We start from the raw sequence: 12,032 nt of genomic DNA, 5'->3' as shown, positions 1-12,032 counted from the left end.
TTCTCAAAGAACACAGCATTCTTTATACGGCCTTCCCTGGCAACTCTATCCAATAGTGGCCTCCCCCTGTTGCTCCATATATGTGTTACTCAATATTTGGGGGGAAATCAGGGATGAGACCAGCCAAGAAGGTGTTTATATCATCTTACAAGATAACAGAAGAAATAATACATGTGCACAAACCACTAAAATAAAAGACAGTAAGTTTGCATGAGAATGACAAGATATTATTGAAATTTATGGACGTTAACACTTCTGGCTGGGCTAGAGAGGAAAGGATGCACTGAGAATGCGTGTCCCAACTGGGCTTTAAAAGGGGATCAATAAGAATAATTAGAGCTTTAACTGTCTCTACTAACTTATGCATTTAATTCTAGTTACAGGCAGACCAACTTATTTGAAAGTCCATGTTCTCTTCCTCCTCACATTTATTGTTTCAGTCCTTTCTGGACCCAAAAGGGAATTGAGGTAGAGCCCACCAACTCAGGCAGAAGCTGCCCGGGGGCAGGCGTCTTAGTCTTGTCTTTCCTCTAGTGTCAAGCACTACTGATTACATGCAATACAAGCCTTCAAAAAATATTTATTGAAAACAATGAAAGAATATACGAGGAAGAGAAGGAAGAAAGGAAAGAGAATGTATGTTATCAAAAGAAACAGGTGAATTTCCATGCTTTTTCTCAGCAGTTCTCCCTGACCTGGCAGCTACTCCATTTTGCTGCTCATTCCTCTTCCTGTGAATCTGCCCTCCTTGCGATGTTGTTCCCCTCCCTTTTTGTCATGAAATCCTCTGAGACCCAGTTCATGCTCTGCTCCTAGTTGAGTCCTCTCTGCCTGTGTAACCCTGACATATTCTTCCTGCCTGCAATTCTACTGCATGCTTTTTGTCTCCGTTCCGCACTTAACTGTTCTCACAAAGACTCACGCTCAGTTATTTCTCCAACCAAATTTTATAGCTCCCCAGGCTGGAAACTATGTCTATTTACTTTGCATGCCTCTCCTCTTCCCCCCAATCCACATATCCCCTCAAACACAGAAGTACCTGGCAAATACTTGCTGAATGACTAAATCCTTTCACTATTTCTATCACTGAAGTATTTCTACTGCTTTCATCTGACTCTCCAGGTTCAAAAGTACATTGGAAAAAGTTATATATCAAAGCATTCATATCTGAGCAACACAGATTTATCTTTTCTAAAACTTGCAATCACTGAACCAAACTTCAGTGGCTTCACCAACAAGAAAAAAAGGTGTAAGCACACAAAGAAGGATCTGTTATGTAACCACACTAATACTGCTAGCTCAATTCAACTTCTTGAAGCACAAAATTTATCATTTTATGGCTATTTAGTAGAATAAATATTGCCACACATTTCTTCCCCAAGAAAGAGATACTGGAAGTGGTCCAACTTAACCTAAAACTTGCAGGATGAAATTTAACAAGGAGAGGTGAAGTTGAATTTTAAAAGTTCCCAAGTTCCCACAGCAGATACTCAAATACCATTTGTTCATTTGAAATTTATATAGAATTCTATGCAAGTCACAAAAGCCTAAAAATTTTAACGGTGGAAATCTTAGAACTCTATCATAGCACATGGTTAACAGGATGAATAGAATCTGAACAGTGTTGTTTTTCTTAGAAAAAAAGGTGAATCTTAAAATTTTACACCAGGGTTTAGGAAAGTATAAATTGAACTACTGCACAAAAGTAATGGATCAATTTTTATTTTCCAGTTATCCTGGGTTCTCATGAGAAGTCACAGGGTCTAACCCGTAGATGGTGTACAATAAAGAAAGAACAGGAAAAGAAGAAATCAAGCAAGCTCACAATCAGGGGGCCAGCAAAAAGACACTTACCTAAGATAACTGCAGCCTTTCGGTGCTCTCAAGAATCAGATGAAAAAGGTAATTGTAAAAAGCATTTCAAAATTGCTTTACAACTATGGGCTGTAAAACTAAGGTGAAGCACTTAATTCTAACTGCCAAAGACATTGACTTTGCTGGGCTTAACTTTCTGGCATCCCCCAAGGCCCCTGACCCAATATTGGCTGAGAGTGCATTTTCAAACACCTTTTGCTTTTGCGAACCCTGTTTTAAGATAATTACATCTTAAGTACTGCCTATTTTAATATTGAGAAAAAAATAGAACCACTGGCCTGAAACCATAGAATCAGTTCTACTGGCAATCCTACCGTCCTAAACAAAAATCAAACACAGTTCACATTGTTTCTATAAATATCACTATGATTTTTAACCATAAATACTGCAACCAGAAGTTAGGTATAGGAGAGAAGTTTCCAGACTCTTTCTGACCTCGGCAACATGTATGACCACATGACTGGTGGATGCCCTGAACATTCGTGAGGTCACCTATGCCAGTCTAGTTCTACTACAAAAAATGGAGCAGAGATACGTAAAAAATACTACTGAAAGCCCAGATAGAACACCAATAGCTTTAAGGCTTTCAAGAATAAAAAAGAAATGTGAAGAAAAGTGGTTTGAGGTAAAAGCAGATTAAGCATAGAGGAGTTTTCAGCTACTGTTATGTGTACTTTTTTTTTTAAACGGAAAGTTAAAGATATTCTATATATGATCAATATTTAACCAGGTAGCCAATACTTTGTACTAATAAAAATTTAAGTAGAAACTATAAAGACAACTTGTATTTTAGACACTAATACTGACCATTTCTTCTATATTCTCAATACAGTTGACCCTTGAACAATGGACACCAAACCCCTACACAGTCGAAAATCTGCATATAACTTCTGACACTCCAAAAACTTAACTACTAACAGCCTATTGTTGACGGAAAGCCATACCGATAACATTAACATAGTTGATTAACACATTTTTGTATATGTATTATATGCTATAGTCTTAAAATAAAGTAAGCTAGAGGAGAAATCTTATTTAAAAATCATAAGGAGCCCTGGCCGGTTGGCTCAGGGGTAGAGCGTCGGCCTAGCGTGCGGAGGACCCGGGTTCGATTCCCGGCCAGGGCACATAGGAGAAGAGCCCATTTGCTTCTCCACCCCTCCGCTGCGCCTTCCTCTCTGTCTCTCTCTTCCCCTCCCGCAGCCAAGGCTCCATTGGAGCAAAGATGGCCCTGGCGCTGGGGATGGCTCTGTGGCCTCTGCCCCAGGCGCTAGAGTGGCTCTGGTCGCAACATGGCGACGCCCAGGTTGGGCAGAGCATCGCCCCCTGGTGGGCAGAGCTTCGCCCCTGGTGGGCGTGCCGGGTGGATCCCGGTCGGGCGAATGCGGGAGTCTGTCTGACTGTCTCTCCATGTTTCCAGCTTCAGAAAAATGCAAAAAAAAAAAAAAAAAAAAATCATAAGGAAAATATATTTATAGTTGCAAAAAAAAAATCTGCATATAAGCAGACCCTTACATTTTCAAACCTGTGTTGTTCAAATGTAATTGTAATTAAATAATTTTTAATTTCAAAGATTTCCAAATCCAGGTGATCAGAAGTCATAAAATTAGAACCCCAGAAGACAAATGCTAATCCCCTCAGAACAACCTCACTGACACCCTTCTACACAGAGAAGAACTCAAAGGCCTCCATCAAAAATCTCTTCTAAAGGTTAAAATATTCAGAAAAACTTCCCTGTATTTAGCATAAATCCCTCTTGATGCTGGCTGTAAGTAGACTTCCTCTCCTTCTTCAGGGAAGATGGAAAGCAGCTGTTCAACATCCCCTTTCGGGCTACTTTTCTTTCCTGTCAGGCCCATTCGCCCCCCCCTCCCCATGGGAGTAGCGTAAACACTGCAGGTGATTCCAAAACCCAGCTGGCCCATGTCTGATTATCTGATTATCCACGGGGTGGGTGAGCCTGGCCCCCGTCGTGCCTCCCGGAATGACATCACTGAACTGCAAAGGCCCCAAGTAAAGTTCTTTACCAGAATTTATGAAATCCTAGAAATCCACTGCTTACAATCCGTCCTCAGATATAGTCAAACAACAAAATTAGCACAGTTTCAAGAAGTCTGCAGTCAGAGCTGTGAAGAAGGTAAGGAGCCTTGTCCTGCAGCCAGGCCACCCCGGTCATCCCTACTGCTCTACTCCTCGTGTCCGGGTGTTGAGTGCACCTTGGCATGAAACATGTTTAAACTACTTAGTGATTTTTATCATACAATTCTTGAGTTTCTTGTCACTGACACAAACTTCTGGATGTAAGCTAGCTTTAGAAATGCAATAACTCTTTTAATATTGTAATCTAAGGGACTACTCTAAATGAAAGTTATCAATTTGTAATGTTATTTCTGTAAACAAATAATCCCTACTAGATTCACAACATCATCTGCAGATCACATTTTACACCAAAATATATATAAGCAACTTAATGTTGTGACCTCCCACTTCAGGAATTGCCAACAAATATCCTCATTTTTCTTGCAATCACCATTAGACTCCAACAGTAAAGTCAGTCTATTGCCTGCCTACTTCATCAATAAAAATATTATAGACCCACAAGCTTGGTGAGCCGATTTCCTTTACAAATCCCTTTTTAGAGTTATGAAATGCTGATTGAACTTTGTTGTGGTATAACATCTGCATGTATTAAATGCCTGTTGCTTAGTAGCGAGGTTTGTTACACATGAGAAAAATACAAAAGCCTTAATTTAATTGACAAATACACATTTACAACTCTATGGAATCTGTGTGTGCAATGAATATTTCAAATGAAAATATTTAAATGGCACCTTTTTTAACTGACTGTGAACCTATTCAATTTCTAGTAAAAGAGCCTGTATGTTAATTTAAACACACACAGGGAATTTTGCTATGATTGTCCAGTTATTTTTCACATTAAATGGGGAGAAAAGAGGCACTATTAATTCTATAAATAATACCAAAAAAAATTTTTTTTGCCATGCAGATACATACACTCAGTTGTAAACTCACTCTGACCCAGTCTAAGAAAAGCAGATGAACACAAATAACCTACCATGAATATGTCACATGTGTGTAATTGAGACTTAACTGCATCTATGTCTTTTGTTATATTTTTAAAAAGAGGGCCCCACTTACCCAATAGTTATAACTCTCCCAAATATGTATCCCAAATATGCAAGGCTAAAATAAGGCATGCTTATTATCATATGTTTATAGCTTCTAAATATTACTAAAGGCAAAATTCTGTTCTTTCAGGAATTGTTTACTAACATTTGATGACAGCACTTACCAAAATCATATTCATAGAATATCCCAAGAAAGCTGACACAAATAAAAATCCAGTGGTAATATCTATGCACATCAAAACTCATAGTGTTATTCTGAATTAAGAACTGAACTACTGCATTCAAGAAAAAACACATGGCCTCAACAATCTTCTCTTTACAAATTAAAAGCATTCCCTTTTCTTCTTCATGATCTCTAACCATCTCTCCGACCACTCTGCCTCCTGCGCCTCCTGCGGGTTTATACTCTTCTAGGCATTTGAAGGAGGGTCTGGAATCTAGTCTCCCAACAGGCTGGAGCTTGCCTAGATGAGCAGAGGAAAGCAACACAGTTGCTAAAGCACCCAGAGACCCGAGGCCTGCCAATGAGAGCTGAGTGGTGAACCTAGGGCTCTGCAGAAATAGCAGAGGCCCCACAATGGAATCCTTGTGTGTCGTCCTGAGAAGAGATACAGAGTGGAAGAGGAGGGAGCTGTGGGAAGGGGGTCTGTAAGTGCTGGTTTAGAGAAGCCTGAGGAGCCCAGGAGCATTCTAGGCAGCTGACAGTTCATGGATCCGAGTATTAAAAGGGATAATACAAAAAGCCATTAATGAAGGCATAAATAAGTAGAATAACAAATTGATGTTTCTCTCTCTATCTCTTCCCCCTCTAAAGTCAAGCAATAAAAATAAATTTAAGGGACAATAAACTAGATCTGTAGGAAAATAAAATGCAAGAGTCTTCAATAACATAAATTTGGAGTCATAAAGGGGAAGAGCAGAATTAAACAGTGCAATTTAGGTTAGTCACATATTTAAGATAGGCCACTAATTACTTGCAAGATGATAAACAAATTGCTTATTTTCACAGTATTTCTATTTCCCCACCTCTGAAAAGAGAAGACACCTGTTTTACATCACGCTCCATGGCTGAACTACGAAAATACTAGAATTATCTGAAAAATGAAAAAGAACTAGGCAATTTTAAAATGCGAGTATTCATATATGACCTATGGAAACTTTTCCTTTCCTTCAATTGTCTAAATATATAAATTTGTAAAGAACAGTTTATTAATTCTAAGGGCTCCTTTTTAAACCCACCCACAATACTTTGAATTTATCTTTCCAGTTTGATTCTTTTCTGCAACATTTCTCCAACATTAGTGGACACTAAATTTAGGTGGGTCAGAACTTGGGACTACATTTATTTACTAACATACATAGAAAGATTTTCTTTAAAAAGAAAAAAATATTTCAATTAAAATAGTATCCACTTAATGCAAAGTTTTTTTGTTTGGTTGGTTTTTGTGTGTGTGTGTTTTTTTTCTGAAGTGAGAAGCAGGGAGGCAGAGACACAGACACCCACATGGGCCCAACTGGGATCCACCCCGCAGGCCCACCAGGGGGCAATGCTCTGCCCATCTGGGGTCACTGCTTTGTTGCAACTGGAGCCATTCCAGCGCTTGAGGTGGAGGCCATGGAGCCATCCGCAGCGCCCGGGGCCAACTTTGCTCCAATGAAGCCTTGGCTGCGGGAGGAGGAGAGGGAAAGAGAGAAAGGAGAAGGGGAGGGGTGCAGAAGCAGATGGGCACTTCTCCTGTGTACCGTGCCCTGGCCAGGAATCGAACCCGGGACATCCAGATGCTGGGCCAACAATCTACCGCTGAGGCAACCAGCCAGGGCCACAAAGTTTAATTTTTAAAAGGGAATTCTCTAATAGAATTTGGCACTGGAGTTGGTAAGACTTTTTGAAATTCAACCTTTTCTAATTATTGCTATGGCCAAATGGATCCGTGCTCAGGAATCTGCAACTTCAATCTCTACTTCCCATTCTGCCACTAATTCACCATATGCATTTCATGGGAAGGTCACCTCTCTTTTTGCTACTCTGGGTTTATACACTTTCAGAAATCCCATGTTGGGCATTGAATCTAGGTTTAGAGAATTTTATTATGTCATCCAAACATCTGTTGGCAATTTGGTGACCTCTTTCCCAAAGAGTTTTATTCTACAGATCACTATCAGAGAAGATAATGTCATTCCAAGATGTGAAAACTGTAAGGCTTTAGTAATAAGAACTGTCCTGTCCTCTGAATGGTCACCTTCTTTCAGAAGGCTGCTGGTCATCGAATCCCGTCAGGTGCCTTTCCCCTCTTTCGTAACAGTCAAGAGCCAGCCTCTCTCAGAAAATGGAGTAATATCCACTATGATGCTGATGTTACCTCTACCACAGGTTCAGATCTCCTCAAAGGCCTGCCACACACATATCACAGGATAATAACAATATTACCCTTTTTATTGGGGTGGTGCAAATGATAAAACTATTTACTATATGTATTTAGGATTCAAACATGCCAATAGTTAAGTACGATTCAATTTATGCTGCAACTACAAGATGTTAGCCTTTTATTACTAATTTCTTTACTCCTTTTGGAAACAAAGATTACTGACATATTAAAACCCAAATTTGAATATTTTATCTTCCTTTATTCCTCTTCAATCACGTGTTGAAATCATAATGCTGAAAGCATTGGGGAAGGCTGGGAGCACCTGTGAAGTTAAGGACTTCACCTCACAGATAGCCACCAGGTCCTCTCAAGCATCACTGAGCCGGAAAGAAAACAAATCTCACTGGAAACCTGTATAAAATAAGTTGTAGACTAATTTATAAGTACAAAAATGAATGCACACAGAAATGTTAGTCATTATGATAACCTCATGTGGCCAACCCAGGGACTCCTTAGGGGGTGTTTTTCCACAGCCAGGCCCCTAACCTCAGAGGGTGGGACTTTCAAGTGTCTAATAATCCTAATAATCCCCTCAGTGGCAAATGCCTGTCTATGTGTTCTGTTGCAAATTTCTCTTTGTCCATGTCCTTTTATTTTCTTTTTTTTTTTTCCGATAATTTCTTTTACTTGGTGACTGCACTATCAATATTTTTGGAAAAGTGTAAAAAATGTACTTTGTAGGTCACTGTTTTTATTTAATTAACTACACCAATGAAATTGATCTGACATACACCAATTAATGAAAAATGACGCTCTCCAAGCTCAAACTCTCAAACTTGGGTTTTCTCCCTTCCTACATTGGCAGCTCCAGGAGAGCTACGGCAGTTTCTCATATACTTCTCAATGGGTCCTACAGGCCAGCACTGTCTTGTACTTTTTGCTGAACCTACACAGATGGGTGACTAAAAGGATGGAGGTAATAAACTCAATCCTTTCTCCATTTTAACTGGGATACATTTTTACCTACACACTTCATAAGGGGGCTTTTCTGGTGACTTTAAAAGAAAATAGCAGCACACAATAGGCAAATACTCCGATTGGTAATCCCGTATTTTATTTCTTCCATACACAACAAACATTTTTGTGATCTGACTTTAGTATTACGGTCTGAATAGTCTACAAAATATTAAACATCATATTTCATTTCACTGATTATCATTTACTGAGAAATCCAAAAAACTGAGGAAAAGGTATTTAATAGAAGATTAAATTTTAAAGAATACTAAAAAAATGTTTTGAAATTATTTCTAAGTGAGAACGTCCATTCTCAAATTTAACATAACATTAACTAAACCACGACTTTCTAAACCATGACCAACGAAAAAACTTAAGTAATTTTATTACACGAAGATCCCTAGAAATGTCATTTCCTGACTGAAGGAATTTCAGGTAAATGAGGTGCACTCCTTGCTTTTAAGCAACGGATTCGGTTTCAACCTTTCATGCCAGCCGGCCTAAGCAGAGGCTGCTGCCTCGATCAAATGAGCAATGAAAATGAGAAAGTTTCTCGGGTCACAAACTTAGCTCGGATTCCAGCCGCGACAGATCCTGAGCCCATGTGGCATTGCTTACAGAGCTTCCCAGCCTGTGGGTCCAGCGTCCCCCCACCCGACCCACCACCACCAGGGGCTGCCTGGAAGTGAGGTTTACCAACAATTTCTCCGAGTGTCGGCGGAGCCTAGCGGCGCTGGAATCCAGTGTCAGAGGGAAGCAGGGACGGGCTTCCCCGGATCCCGGCGGCAGCTCTGGGATCGGAACACGCGACCCCACCAACCCAATCTGCGGGGAGACACAGGGAAAGGAGGGCGCGAGGTTGTGCCACCCAACTAACTGGGCAGAAGGAAGTCAGAGCCCCGCGGGCCGTCCGGGGAATCGCGGCCCCGAAAACGACCTCCAGGTTCCTAACGGTGGCCGGGCTCGGCACCGGCGCTCAGGGGTGGGCAGGGACGGACGGCTGGCCCCGAGGCTGCCCCGCCGCCGAGGAAGCCCACGACTCACACAACACGCCCCGCGCACCCTCCAGGCACCCGGCCGAGCCGGGCCCGGGCGCGCAGCCCACCGCGCGTGGCTCTCGGCTGGGGACGTGGCTCTTCTCCTGCCGCCCGCCGCAGCCCGCGGGACACAGCTGCGCGGGCGAACGCTGCAAGCCCCTGCCCGTCCCCTCGCGCGCCCCTCCGCTCACCGCTCCCCGCTCCCCGCCGCGGCTCGGTCCTCTCGGGCGTCGCCTCGCCAGCCTCGGCCCTGGCTCCAGCGTCGCTTCTCGGCCCCCCTCCCTCCAGGGCGCCCGGCGCCCTCGGAGCCAAGTCCTCAGCGCGCCCGCCGCGCCATCGCTGCCGGTGGGCGCCGCGCCCCGGGATGCGCCGCTCCAGCCTCGGGTGGCGCTCCTTCGAGCCGGGCAGACGCGGGCGGGTGGGGTGTGGGCGAAGCCGGAGGAGGGCGGGCCGCGGCGGGCGCCGAGGCTCAGCCGGAGGGAGGAGGAAACCGCAACGTCACCAGAGCCCGCGGAGGCGAGGATGGGGAGGGGGAAACGTGGACCCCCTCCCCCTGCCGGACCCCGGCCCCGGTCCCGCCCGGCTTCCCCCTCCTTCCCTCCCGGGACTCGAGGCTCGCGATCTGCCTCGGCCTTCCGCTCCAGTCGGCCCCGACTCCACGCACCCCTGCCTTGCCAGGCCTCTTTGGCTCTAACTTGCTCTAGTAGTTTCTAGTGACCCATACGTTTCGGTTCGACTCTGGAATCGATCCCAACCGAAAGATACTTTTGGAGGCCCAGGGGGAGGAGCTGATGCTTCCAGACAGCCCGGGGGAAAAAATCAAGGAAAACGTGGAGAACCCTACTAGGGGGGCTGATGCCCACTCTCTACTCGCCTTCTCCAAAATAGTTGCTCCTCCTTTTCTCTCGCATTTGGTTTTATTTTCTTCTCAGAGAGAGGGCGGAAAGTCACCTATTTAGAAGCACTTCTTGCTTTAACTGTACTAACAACATCCACTAAATCTAAACCACTGAACCCTGCAAAATGAATGGATTTTAATCATCAAGGGTAAAGAGACCGTAACAGAGCATTCAATGTATGCAGCTCACAAGAGGAAATTCCATTTCTCTTATCTCCTGGCCTGGGTGGGTTGGAGAGTGGGGGGAAAGAAGGAGAGCCCTCATCCATCTGAGTTCCACAACCTCTGCAGTTACAACTCCCTTGCATAAGTTCCTTCAGTTCTCTTAAAAGCAGCCACTGCACCGACATGACTCCGGAACAGGCCATCACCTCAGGGCTAACGTTGCCTCTCTCGGTGTTAGCATGTAATTAACCTATCAGAGCCAGACAGTACAGGAGTGACATGTTTACCCGTTCCTTGGAATTGAAGATGTTTTACCTGAGAGTAGCGCTTCTTTCCATTTGCTTCAAAGTGCTTTGTGTTCTAAAGGGCCACCTCCATCCATTCCTCCGTCCTCAGAGGTTCTCCAGACCTACAGAGAAGTTTCCATTAGGCCACATTAGAAAAATTTGTGGGTGTCTACTTTTATGCTTCTCTTCTTACTCAGAAGTTGCATTTGAAGAGAGGTTCCTTACAAACAGGTCAAGAGGAAGTGGTTTTGGTAAATTTTTGTAATGTTTATTCAGGTAAACCACTGATCTGAATAAACTTCCAGATGTTTTAGAGGTGGCCTGTGGAAGAGAGGAGACGGGGCTCTAGAATTAAGAACTAGCCTTTAATTCTGGTTTAAATCTTTATTCTGCAATTTTTCTACTAGGGGGCTTAGAAAACTAACTTCAAAGCCTTAGTTTCCTTGGGTATAATACCTTCATAGAATAATCATAGAGAGGATGCAATAAAAATAGCTTATATTTGAGAGTTACTTCTGCCAGGCACTGTGAGAAAGGATTTACATGTATTCAAATATTAGAGATGATTCATGGTGAAAGTGCCTAGCTGTAGTGTGTAACCCACAAGTGTTCATTTCCATTTATACCAAATTTGGAAGAGACTTTAGAAAAAGCGTCTGTTTTGATTTATCTAACCTCTCAACACGTAGTCACCTAGCTCAGTGGTTCTTCAACCTAGAACATCAAATCAGCAGGGGAGCTTTGATAAAATACTTTTTAAGAGAGGCCCCACACCAGACCAATAAATCAGAATCTCTAGGGCTAGAGTTTAAGTATCAGCATTTTAAACACTCTTCCCAGATGATCATAATGTGCAACCAGTATGTTAACTCGTCAAAGGAGGCAGTAGTACCCACTGGCATTTGCTTCTCTATCCCCAGTTTTGCCTTTATTTGACCTGGAAATCAACTACTGAATAACATCTATCTCTTCTGAAGGGTCCCCCATATAGTAGGCCTCAAAGATCTGAAATTTTGCCCTCTGGAACCTTCCAGGATGCAACTTACCTTGATTCCACAGGGAAATGCTTCAATTTGCCTGGGTACATACCAACTCCATCAGCTTTTTCTCATTCGTTCTGAAAGCCCTTGAAGGTGGTTTACTTTGCCATCATCCCTCTGAAAATCTGATCCCAAGAATTGAATTCAGGGTTTTACCCAAATAACACACAGTAAAAAAGATGTTTAATGGCTTTGTTGTAA

General features: G+C 43.0%; 1 protein-coding gene across 3 annotated transcripts in view; it reads right to left on the bottom strand.

The window, feature by feature from the left end:
* The window catches only part of DSE (dermatan sulfate epimerase), a 67,787-nt gene extending 56,875 nt beyond the window's left edge, over positions 1-10,912 (bottom strand). The window contains exon 1 of one of the 3 annotated variants that reach the window (XM_066248099.1): positions 10,820-10,912. The gene's annotated coding sequence lies outside the window, so the exon portion shown is untranslated. Of the gene's footprint in view, positions 1-9,632; positions 9,925-10,819 lie in introns of those variants that run through there. The other 2 variants (XM_066248102.1, XM_066248098.1) reach the window with 2 other exon arrangements.
* Between the last annotated feature and the right edge of the window lie 1,120 nt (positions 10,913-12,032).

This window comes from Saccopteryx bilineata, chromosome 12 (assembly GCF_036850765.1).
Source record: "Saccopteryx bilineata isolate mSacBil1 chromosome 12, mSacBil1_pri_phased_curated, whole genome shotgun sequence".
Classification (NCBI taxonomy): Eukaryota; Metazoa; Chordata; class Mammalia; order Chiroptera; family Emballonuridae; genus Saccopteryx; species Saccopteryx bilineata.
The sequence above is the reverse complement of the archived record's forward strand: the minus strand, read 5'-3'. Positions and strand labels throughout refer to the sequence as shown.